This window comes from Miscanthus floridulus, chromosome 8 (assembly GCF_019320115.1).
Source record: "Miscanthus floridulus cultivar M001 chromosome 8, ASM1932011v1, whole genome shotgun sequence".
NCBI lineage: Eukaryota > Viridiplantae > Streptophyta > Magnoliopsida > Poales > Poaceae > Miscanthus > Miscanthus floridulus.
The window spans coordinates 226,497,190-226,509,168 of record NC_089587.1 but is presented as its reverse complement, the minus strand read 5'-3'; positions in this window follow the sequence as shown (position 1 = coordinate 226,509,168).

The window sequence follows — 11,979 nt, the reverse complement described above, 5'->3', positions numbered from 1 at the left end:
GCATCCATCATCGAGCATCATGTTTCATATTCCACATCATGTTAAACATGGCATTGTTATTACGTGTAGTGAACGAAGGTGAAAACGTGGTAGTTAATCAAGCTGTTGAGGAGGTTAATCCGTCTGTTGAGGTCGGATCGAATCCTTGTGTAACGTCGCAGGAACCGGACTTTTCCGTCAACCAAGGCAAGCCCTGGATGCATACAACCCTACCTTGTGTTTTACAAATTAATTTCTCTTTTGCTTTCCGTTACTGCATTAAGTGATTAGGAGTTAAGTAAGAGCCTAATTGGTGCATTACCACCCTTGTTATTCCATATTTACCATATTACCAGTTTTAAACTCGTATATGCCTAGTTTTGCTTAGCTATGCGTAGAACGATGAAAGTCGGGTGACTACCTGCCACCTGCAAGTTTTAAATGGGACATTGGTCAAAATTGTTAGCATGTGATATGGGAATGTGGAGTAATAAATCTAGACCGGGTGGACTCGGTGCGTGTGAGCCACAAGACATGGAGGTCTTGTGAGCGGGTTCTTTCCACCTGTGTCGATTAAGGCACGTCCGTTGTTGAATTGTATGAGGTGAGAATTTGTAGTACTAACCACATACTCCGGTAAGCCTGAACTTGGCAATTCTATTACGAGAATGGCTACTCGCGCACTAGAGTGGAGAGATGGCGGGAATAGCGTGTACCCACGTGGCCATGGGCTGGAATGGTGGAGTACTGTATTCTCGGGTGGCGTGAATCCATTCTTGTTTTAGAGGATCCGAGGGTAGGTTGATATATGTGAGTCGGGGACCTGCATATGTCGTGTGGTCTAGAATTCCCAGCTGGGCTCAATCGGTTCGAATCATCGTTGCTCCTCGGTTAAGGAGACTCAACTCACTGTTCATCATCGTAGAATTAATAACCGGAACTTGAATAAGGCTTGTAAAGGTGTTGGATATGAAGTTTCATGATCTCAGTGCGGATCGTGTCAGCTTTGTATATAATTCTTGAGAAGTTTTCTTTATAAAGAATGTTGTTAAAAGTGCTTTTACGCAAAAGAACTTTGATCATTGTTAAAGCTATACCTTGAATCCCTGAGCCTGCATTACTGAGTTTATTAGTTAAAATTTCGGATAAGTCTTGTTGAGTACTTTTGTACTCAGGGTTCATTGACCCCTTGTTGCAGGTGAGCCTCATGAGCAGATCTGTTTTGGATCGTGCTGCATGACTATCGTTCATTCTGACGATGAGAAGTAAATGTGTGATCCTTGGGCAGGATGTTTATTTTGTGTGTTAAGTATATGTTCATTATGCCACTCCACTACTACTATGGTTTGTAATAATTATCGAACTTAGTTTGTAAGGTTTGAAACAACTGATTTGTGAACTATGTTATCGTAAGACTTTCGCTGTTTTTACTCTGGTTTTGATATTTGAATAAATGTTGTAATACTGCAATGACTCTGTAACGTGATCCTGCTCGGAAATCGTGGATGATTCGGGGTTCCCCGAGGATACCCGACAGTCTTTTTAAGTTATTGGAAACATATGCATAAATGTCAAAGGTCGTCGGACAGTGACAGGTGCATGTGGGCCCTATAACTTAGGAGGTTCTACCACAGTTGGAATCAAGGATTAGCTTAAGGGATGGAGGAGCAACAATGGAGGAGAGAGGTGAGCTTTGGTTCTATCTGGTTTCGAGCAGAATGATTCAGTGGAGAAGATGACCATTGTGGGTCGAGCCTTAAGGGTATAAATACCCCCGAGCCCAACGGTCAGTTAAGGGTAGCACTACCGCTCTTAACATGGCGGCACTGTCGCCCTAGCCAAAACAGGTAATATGATATCAAATTTGGCTGGCTATTTTGACTAGGTGGGAGGATGTAAATCTATGAATTTGAGCATCTGATTCAACAGTTGACCAACTGTCCTAAAATCTCTCTTAATAGTACGGCTTTCCCTAAACTCAAATTCAAACCATAAAAGAATTTAAACCTCCTTTGAGCTAGGTCTGGCCACCTTTTGTGATTAGGACACTTGCAACCTGTTCATCATCCGAAGCAAATTAAGTCACAAAGTAGCACAATTTCATAAAATAGAGTTTTAAGCGACTCTTAAACTCACAACCTAACTACTCTCACCGGATCTAAACATCAAGCACAGCAGCGAAGAACATATGGCGTCGAAAAACTATTGACCCCTCTAATTTTCTTCCCCTTTGGCATCAAGTACCAAAAAAAGAAGAAAAAGAAGAGAAATCACTCATCACTGTCGGAGTCGACGCGGGCACGTCCGGTGACGTGGGTGTGAGAAGTGAAGCGTGCTGAACATCACGGAGGTGCAGCCCCAACTGAAGTAGAAGTCCCAGGCTGATCTATCGAAGGACGCGGTCTCCTAGAATATATGCGAAACAAAGTTGCCTGAACCTGTGGATCGGCCTCTATAGGGTGAATCTCTGCACCAAGGTCCTACTGACTTGGGGGCTCCTCAAAATGCTGCCCCTGTGGATACTCATAGTACTGACTAAATGGCTCATATGAGTGCCCATACTACTGATCATCTGGTTGGTCATCATGGTGCTCATGTGTCTGATCCTGCTCCTCATCAGAAGAAGAAAGGCGAGGCAAGTTAGGAAACTGAGGTGGTGGCTGCACTGGTGGAAGTGGTGGTAGCCCTGCCATCTCCCTGACATGCCTCACTGCTTCCCTGTTCTCCATTCGATCCTCATAAGCAGTCTGTGAAGCATACACACAATGAGTAAAGATTGCCTTCATCCATGCACTCATCTTTCCCCACTTTGACTTCTTCTTTTGTTCTCTAGCCCTAGACGGCTCAGGAATATCTCTCTATGCAGCTCTAGAAGGGTGAAAGTCTGCTGCCCCACTATCTCCAGGTCCTCTAGAACTAGAGTGCTGAGTAGCTGATCCAAGTCCCCTTAAACCACCATGGGTCTTCTTGATCTTGTAAACGGTGTGCTCACAATCCTTAGGGAACCACATGCCAGTCACTCTCTCAATCATAAACAAGAGGTAAGGAGCATAGGGCAAAGATCTCCTCCCATCATCCATAGCATATGCTAGCTCAATCCAAATGAATCTTGGAACATTAAACTTTTCACTACTAGGAAACCTAGACAACACATTAGTGATATAGCCATTCAAATCTGTTGCATTATCTTTAGGATTGAGAGTGATCCTAAAAAGATTGTTTATGATGTAATAGAAACTCTTGAGCTTGGTCCTTTACCAATCAGGAACTGCAAGATCTTGATCCTCCCACATGAAGCTTACTTCCATTGGCTCAAGACGACGCTCATTATGAATCCTCTCATATCCCCTGTGCATATGTCCAAAACCAAGAATACAACAGAAGGTGACAAAATCAATGCGATAATGTCATCCATCAGTCATCCAATGTAGCACATCCACTTCCCTGTTCCAATAGTAAGTAGCATGGAACTGAGCAAGAATCTCCCTGTTCCAATCATACCTGAAACTCATGATGTCTGTCATCTCAAAGCGGTCACAGGTCTTGATTGCTGTAGCAAACTAATGATCATCCCTGCTCTCCAAGTCACCAAAGTCAATGTACTGCATCTTGCTAATCTTGCCCTTTGACTTAGACAGAATGGCTGTAGCATAAAAATCAAATTGGAAAGCATTCCAAAATTTATAATCAATGCCATTTGATCTGTCAGAGGAGTAGGGATCAATCTCTCTGGCTTCTCATGTCTTCTTCCAACTCATGGAATAATCAACAACTCTATGATCATCACTATTTTAGAGAGGAATGAGATCGAACCTATCAATGTTATCTCTCATGTAGCTGCTATCAAACTCTAAAATGTGCAAAGAAGAATTAGGCCACACACGAATAGTTCTTCCCATCCTTTGAATGTTTTCCTCTTCAGTAAGGTCTTCATCAAGATTTCTATCTCTGGGAGTATAGCTCGCCTGTCCCCTACCTCTCTTGACCTTTTGCTTGGTTGTCAATACCTTTCTTTTACCTCGGTCCATCTATGCAATTTAAATGAGACTTGATAAGAAACTGTATAAGATAATGAGTTAGACACAGCTGCAAGCAGGTTTTAACAAGAAAAAGAATTTTGAAAATGACACAGGAAGCTTTGCTGGATTTGGATTTAGCATGGTGGGGCGGCACTGCCGCCCCCTGAGGCCGGCACTACCGCCCACAGTTGCTTCACTATTTCATTTTTAACTTTATCATTCTGGTTAAATCCTATTTCCAATAGTGTCTATTCATCATCACAATTTCAGAATCACAGTCTAAGTAAGGAATACATAAAACCCTAGCCATGAATTTGAAAGATTGAGTATGACAAACTTTAGAAACAATTTTTGATAAATGAATTCAATCCATTCTGAAATTCATCGGATATATCAGCTTGAGTATAGCAGTTAGAATCTGCTGGGGGTGCCATTAATGGTCCCAAGGGCAGCATTGCCGCTCTCCCCAAAATCATCCAATCGGTGAAATCCAAAACCAACTCGATTCAACCATCAAAAACTTTTCTAAACCCTTCATACTCCCCCTAAAAACTGAAATCCATGACTAAAAGCTTCACATAGCATAGATCGAAAGGGGTTAGGGTTTCACCTTGCTTCCAAACCGTTGGAGTGGAGGGAGAAGAGAAGAAACGGCTTAGCCAGGAGCCTTCTGTAGTGACCAGCGATGAAGAGACTTGGCCGGCAGCAGGGGCGGCACTGCTGGGGTTGTAGGTCGCAAGAAACAACGGCGGCGCGTGTTTGAGAGAGAGGAAGGGAGGAGCACGGGCGTTGGCGTCGGCTGGGAGAGAAGGAGAGAGTTGGGTCAGGGGCCAGAGAAAGAATAAGTAGAAGAAAATGGGCCCCGTGACCTAGCCAAAATTGGCAGAAAATGGCCCAGTTTTCAGAGGGCGGCACTGCCGGCCATTAAGAGCAGCACTGCCGCCCTACCAATTTTGCAGGGATTACTCTAAAACTCTATGACCTTCTTTACCTTACATATGGATATATATTCTCTAAATATCATGACCAGTAAGCAATCAACAATACAGACAATGGTCATGACACTTAGTTGGCCTTTTGAGATGGTTTTGAAACATAATATAGTATCCTTTTAAATCATTTTCCTATGTCGCTAGGTTATTATGCAGAGATGTGCCATATTTCAAACCACATTACGAGAATCAAGTATATTTAGCTCACTACGCAAAGCACAAAACCTTGACACATCAAGAGGCTTAGTGAAGATATCGGCTAGTTGTTTTTCGGTGCTCACATGACAAATTTTGATATCTCCTTTGATTTAGTGGTCTCTCAAGAAGTGACGTCGGATGTCTATATGTTTGGTTCTTGAGTGGCTTACGGGATTGTTTGCAAGCTTTATGGCACTTTTATTGTCACACAAGAGCGGAATTTTGGTGAATTGACATCCGAAATCATGAAGGGTTTGCCTCATCCAAAGTAGTTGAGCACAACATGCACCGGCTCCAACATACTTGGCCTCGGTAGTGGAAAGGGCTATACAATTTTGCTTCTTTGAACTCCAAGACACTAGGGACCATCCAAGGAATTGACACATCCCCGAAGTACTTTTTTCTATCTACCTTGCAACTAGCATAATCGAAATCCGAATAGCCAAGTAGATTGAACTTAGAGCCCTTGGGATACCACAAGCCAAGGTTAGGAGTGTGTACTAAATATCTCAAGACTTACTCGTTAGGAGAAAAGAAAACACTTCAAGGATATGCAAGGCTATCTGGCTTATGGGTTTATTGCATCTGTAGAAGCATTACTAAATATGCGTCCATATATTCAACTTTTATTAGTAGTCAATATTGGTTCATTAACTAACTATTCTATATAAGCACATATGTTACTTTCAAGTAGATGGTAAGCAAACAGAACCATTTTACCTTCTTTCATGTTCCAGTTCTTACTACGGTGCTAGATCATAATCATGTCGTACCGCATCATGTGGTGATTTATGAACCAATGTATCCTAGCTGGGTACCCCAAAACACATGCCCCGCTTGTACACCAGGCACAAGTAAGACCAACCCGCCACTCTCCTGTCATAGGTTCCAGGTCCTCGTCCAAACTTGGACTCCAAACCCCCATACCTGAGTCTCGGACTTAGTGCAGTGCTTGGACCTCCACCCAAAAACCACCTTTAAAAGTCAGTTCGGAAAGAGCTAGAACCCATGACAAGAGAGTAACAAGCCTTCCTGTGCCCATACACAAGTATGTGTTCAGGATAATAAGTCTGTGACCTGACTACTATCCATTGCAATGAACGGTCCTTAATCAACTCAGGTGGGACTACGCAACCAGAGCCTCGCTTAGTTGCCTAACCAGTCCATGTCCATCCAAATATAGTCCCGCCTGGTCTCTAATTATTATCCACATACAATCCATATGATAATAACATGATAGTAATGATAGTAATATATATTCCTATCTCTCGTGAGTGACCGGCAATCACTCAACTTCTATCGGAGTCCTATAGCATGGCAAACTATACGATCCTATCATACTAGTAAGACTCATAGGATAAGGATATATATGCAAGTGGTTTTCATTTAACTCCTTAAACTTAATGCATATCAGATGAAGTAAAGTGCAGAAAGTAGGGGTTATGCATCAGGGCTTTCCTAGATAAAATATAACCAAGAGTTAGCATTCCATCATGATGGAAAAATCATCAGGACACCATCTTTTCCGCTTTTCTAGATGACTCCACCATTGTTCCTAATATGATATTTGCGGATGCACATAGAGACATAAATAATCAACGATAACCGCAACTCATAAATATGATTACAACTCTCAAGGTACTGAGCTAGCTCTAACGTGCTAGGCCCCACATTTCTATTGTCGAACCAGACGTTATTCCCCAACAAGCATTTTAGTTACGAAACCCCAAGTTGTTCCGTTATTTATTCATTGATTAATATATGTATTTGAACTAGGGCTGATTAACTATCTTATCAAACTAATTATTCTGAAGCTACAATAATTACAGAGAGCACATAATAATACTATGAAGCTACTATAAAATTTCCAACACTAACACTATCACCACTTTCTCACAAAAATTCCTACAAGTTTATATTTTAATAACATTGAGCACCTCATTTTAATTAGAGAACACCTGAAAACATTATAAAACTATGTGGGGCAAATATGTTAACAGATAGCTTATGATTTTAGGAGCCTAACAAAATTGGTTTCATAATTTTTGGACAACTACACAAATTTATATTGATTTTACAAGTTTGCCTCAGAAATAAATTAGAAAATGCTTTAGAAAACAAAAAGGGACGGCGACAACCAATTTGGCCTAGCAGCCCAACGCAGCCCGCACGTGGCAAATCCGCGCGCCAGTAGGCCAGCCCAACCGGCCCACTACGCAAGTGCACTGGCACGATTTGCAAAAGAGTCCCTGTGTTTTGGGATAATCAACGTAGTGACAAAACACTATTGCCGCAGACCCGAACTTTACGTCAAGCACCTTGGATTAAATCGCCTTCGCAACTAGGCGGTCCCCGATGCCACCGTGCATGATGACACGACTCCGGCCAGCACTGCACACCTACGCCGTTCAGCAGAGCGAGGCACCGGCTAGCCGAGCAAGCCGACGAGCATCACAGGGCCAAGCCAGACTCCTCGATGGCGGTGGGGAGATAGACCATGACCCTAACACGCTGTTCACGCTGCTGGGCCACCCGCCATGGCAACACGAGCATTGCGGTGACCTAGGATACTAATGGAGAGGTAGACGCAGCGGGGAAGCAATAGGGGCTCACCGCGGTCCACACTGCGGTGGCGGTTGAGGTAAAGGAGGGCCAAGATGACTTGGCCACATGCGCGCGAGCATGGTGGCGGCACTCCGAGGTAGACATGGAGCGTCACCATGCCGTCGACGAGCACCCTGGCCCAAAAGAAGATGAGCACCAGCTTTACAGGGTTAAGACAAGCTCAGAAACGCCATCAATTGATCATTTACCTATGGGTGTGGCTTAACCCCAAATCTCCTGGCCGCGGCGACATTTGCGACCGACGGTGACCAAAACTCCAAATTGATGGTCGGTAGCACTTAGTTGGGCACCAGGAAGATAGGGCGACTAGTTACCTTCTTATGCACTCTACTGGTGCGAGGAATCAAGCTGCGAAGCCTAGAGCTAGGTGAATTGGAAGCGAAAAGGGAACCTCTAGCCATAGCTGTGGAGTGTGCACCTGCGCGAGAGCGGACGGCTTAAGACGGGGTGGCTCCATGCGAAAGCGGTAGCAAGAACACATGCACATGGTGATGGCCCACAGAAATTGGCACGACGCGCATGAATGGAGCGGTAAAAATCCAAGCAGCTCACGGCGTCGGCAAGCGGGAGTAGGGCGAGGCAGTGAAGCATCGTATCGCCACTGTACCTGGGGCCAAAGATCATCATGGTAGCAGTGGCATATGCCGAGGCACGGCGTGGTAGATAGGACGACAGGTGGAGCGAGTGCCACGTCGGTCACACGATGGCTGTCGCGGCAGTGATAGGCCCGTGCACGCCTGGCCGGCAGTGCACATGCGATGGCCCTACAGCGGCAGCCCTATGGCTCAGTTCAGCCCACGAAGGCGACCATGGCCAACCCCTAACCCGCACATAGCCGATAGCCTCCAAGGCCAACCACAGGCATGACAGTGGCCAAGACTGGCTGGTAACGGCAGCGCACGCACGCGGTGACCGCGAACACGGCTATGCCACGACGAACGGTGATGTGCATGGATTTTAAAGCGAAACAAAAGCCACTGATCAACTCAACTAAGGTTCAACCGGTTCCACTAACCTAAAGTCGGTACTAACACATAACTGGCGAAGCAAGCCTCACAGCCAGAGAGCGACCAGAGAGGAAGATAGGAAGGCGCCAACATGTGTTCATCACGCTAAAAACCAGTTCACGAACAAAGTACCGGAACATGATCCATCGCGCGTTCTAAGGAGTTTTGAGCAATTTCTATGAGTCCAACCGAACTCCCAATATGGCTATAACCTACACCAAGCTCCAACACCCCCTTTGATGCAACCAATAGTGCTCAAACATATATGGATTGCTTAATCATTTTTGTCAGAATTTAAATGCCAAAACAGCATTGTCGTTAGGTTTCCAGACTTAAATTGTTTAGTTTTAGAAGCTGAAATTATATTCCACTTTCAATTCTTGAGCTATCAAAAATACTATCGAACAACATCTATTCACCAAATCAAAAGTTGCATTTTCATCTACTAAACTTGTACTTCAAATTTTATTTAAGTACCAATTACAAGTTATATTTTATTTTTGTTTATAAAAATTGTTTTTCATGCTTAATCAAATAAACAAGCCATTCACTCTTTATTTGCTATCAGACATTTTTAAGCACGTTCTTCATACCTTTCCCAAAACAAATCCTAAACAACTTTTGTCCACAAGATTATTTAAAAGTTATTAAGCATCGAGGTAAGTTGATTAACGACACTTATTTGTTTCCTCTATTCACGAAAGCGAGTCACACAAGATTCATTTATCATTTCATGTGTGTTTTTAAAATTTTAAACCCAAAAACTTGTTTTGTTGATTACATTTAAGCCTTAATCTAGGTGCTAAGCAATCTCATAACACCCGAGGTGTTACACGAAGTCTGCTACTTCGAACTTGATGAACTCGGTGCGATAGTTGGTAGGTGTTCCAAATGTAATCGGTAGAGTAATTTGACCGAGTGGCATTGCGGCTTTGCCGGGTACTATACCATAGAAAGGGATACATGTGGGAGTAATCATATCGACTAGTTCTAGCCCTGTCTTTCTTAGTGTTTCTAAAAATATGATATTGAGCTCTGCTCCTCCATCGATTAAGACCTTTGTGACGGTTATTTCAACAATGGTCGGATCCAAAACTAGTGGGTAGAGGCCAGCGTTTCCTACGCTGGTCCATTGATCTTCCCTTGAGAACTAGATTGGATACTGTGACCAATTGAGGTACCGAGGAGTAGCCGGTTCTGTTGCCATGATGGTTCGTAGAGCTAGCTTGTCTTGATGTTTGCTTCTAGAACCCAGGACTCCGACGAAGATCACTGCCACTGTCCTCTTGGATTTGTAGAATCCCTTGTCTTCCTGATTATCTTCATCTTTCTTTTGGTTATCTTCTTTTTTATCTGCCTTGTTTCCCTTCCTTGTGTATCGATCAATGAAAATACAACAGTCTCTAGTTGTGTGGTTTCCGTGCGGGTGCCATATGCAGTGCATATTTTCAATGTCGTCAAATTGTTTGGGCTTGGAAAACTTTTTTGCCTTGTCTGCTATGGCTATAGTGTTGTTAGGTCCACAATTTCTGTCCTGATGCCCATTATTTCGATGATTCTGTCTGTCGGAGTTGTCCTGGTTGTTTTGATCTAGAAATCTCTCAGGTCTTCTCTTCTACGGTGATCATCTTCTCCACCGTGCGCCTGAATTCTTCATTATTTCATGGGTTCTCTTTGCAGAAGTCTTGGAACTGCCACTTAGCCATAATCCCATGAGAGAAAGCTTCAATTACTTCTCGTTCAGTGATGTCGTGGACTTGAGCACATAGTTCTCCAATCGTCGATAGTAGTCTCTAAGACTTTCACCTTCCTTCTATTTGAGTCCTTTTAGTTCTACGTAAGTGATAGGGTGCGTGATGATGCCTGCAAAATTTTCACAGAAAGCTCTCTACAAGTCTTCCCAGCCTCTAATTGATCCCGGTCTTAGCTTATCGAACCATTGGAGTGGCATGGCCTCTAGTGCCATGGGGAAGAAAAGTGCTTTGATGTCGTCATCACCCTCGGCTAGTTCAATCGACTAAGAGTTGATCCTGAGCCACTGCTTGGGTTCGGTCTTGCCATCATACTTGGAGTGGTTTAAAGGTTTGAATTTGTGAGGCAGACGAACTAAGAGAAGTCGGTTCACAAAACAAGGGAACATGTCATGTACTCTGGCTTCTTTATATTCAGATTTAGCTCCTTCCTCCTACCAACTATTGATCTGACGAGAGTAGTTTTGTGGAGCTGTTTGAACCGGTAACCTACTCCTGTTTTCCCTTGGTCGCTCAATCCTATTGCTCTAATTTTGGTCTCCCCTACTTTCTTTGTTGCTGATTCCATTGGGTCCTAGTCTTTCAAAAGTAGATCTTCTTTGACTTTGGTTCTCTTGTCTCTGTGATTCTGATCGGGCGAGTTGTCTCGAGCTAGTCCTTCTACCTTGTACTCTCAAGGCTGTTGGCCAGAGAACTTCTCAGATATGTTCTTGTTCTTCATTGGGATGTGAAATAGCTTCGAGTTCTTCAACTACTTCTCGGATCTTGTCATACGGAGAATTATGTGCCCTCCCGGTGATTTGTCTTTCTTCGGCCTCTTGTTCTGATTTCTTCCTATTATACTCGGCCAGGTCCGATTCATACTTAACCCAAGCTTCTTTGCGCTGCTGGGCCCGGCGTCTGTGCCCTTGCTTCAGTTTATTCCTCTTTTCCCTAACTTGTTTTTGGCTTTTAGTCTTGCCGTCGTACTCCTGAGCGTTGGGTGATATGTTGAATTCTGACTCATCCGAGGACCTAACGTCGGGTGCTTTTGGAGGGACCAATGGCGGTCGGTGAATCATTAATACTTCTCACGTGTGTGCTGCTCCTCCATTTGTGATCGTGCTACCAGAGTCGTTGATGATCTCTGTGGAGGCATCGGTGTCGCAGAGCATACTTCCTTCTTGGTAAGGTAGAACTGCTGCTGTGTCAACTAGTTGGGTGTCCTCACCTTCGGAGATAGAACCCGGCCAGTGGACAAAGTAATCTTGGGATGTTATAGTCAGTACGAGGCCCTTCTGAGATCCTATCAGAGGTACCCTCTGTACTAGACTGGCTGATCCTTGGAGTAGTGCTTGATAAGATGCCGCCATGCTATGCAGTCCGAAGGGGAAGGAACTCGGTTGCCTGGAAGACCTCTATAGGCAAG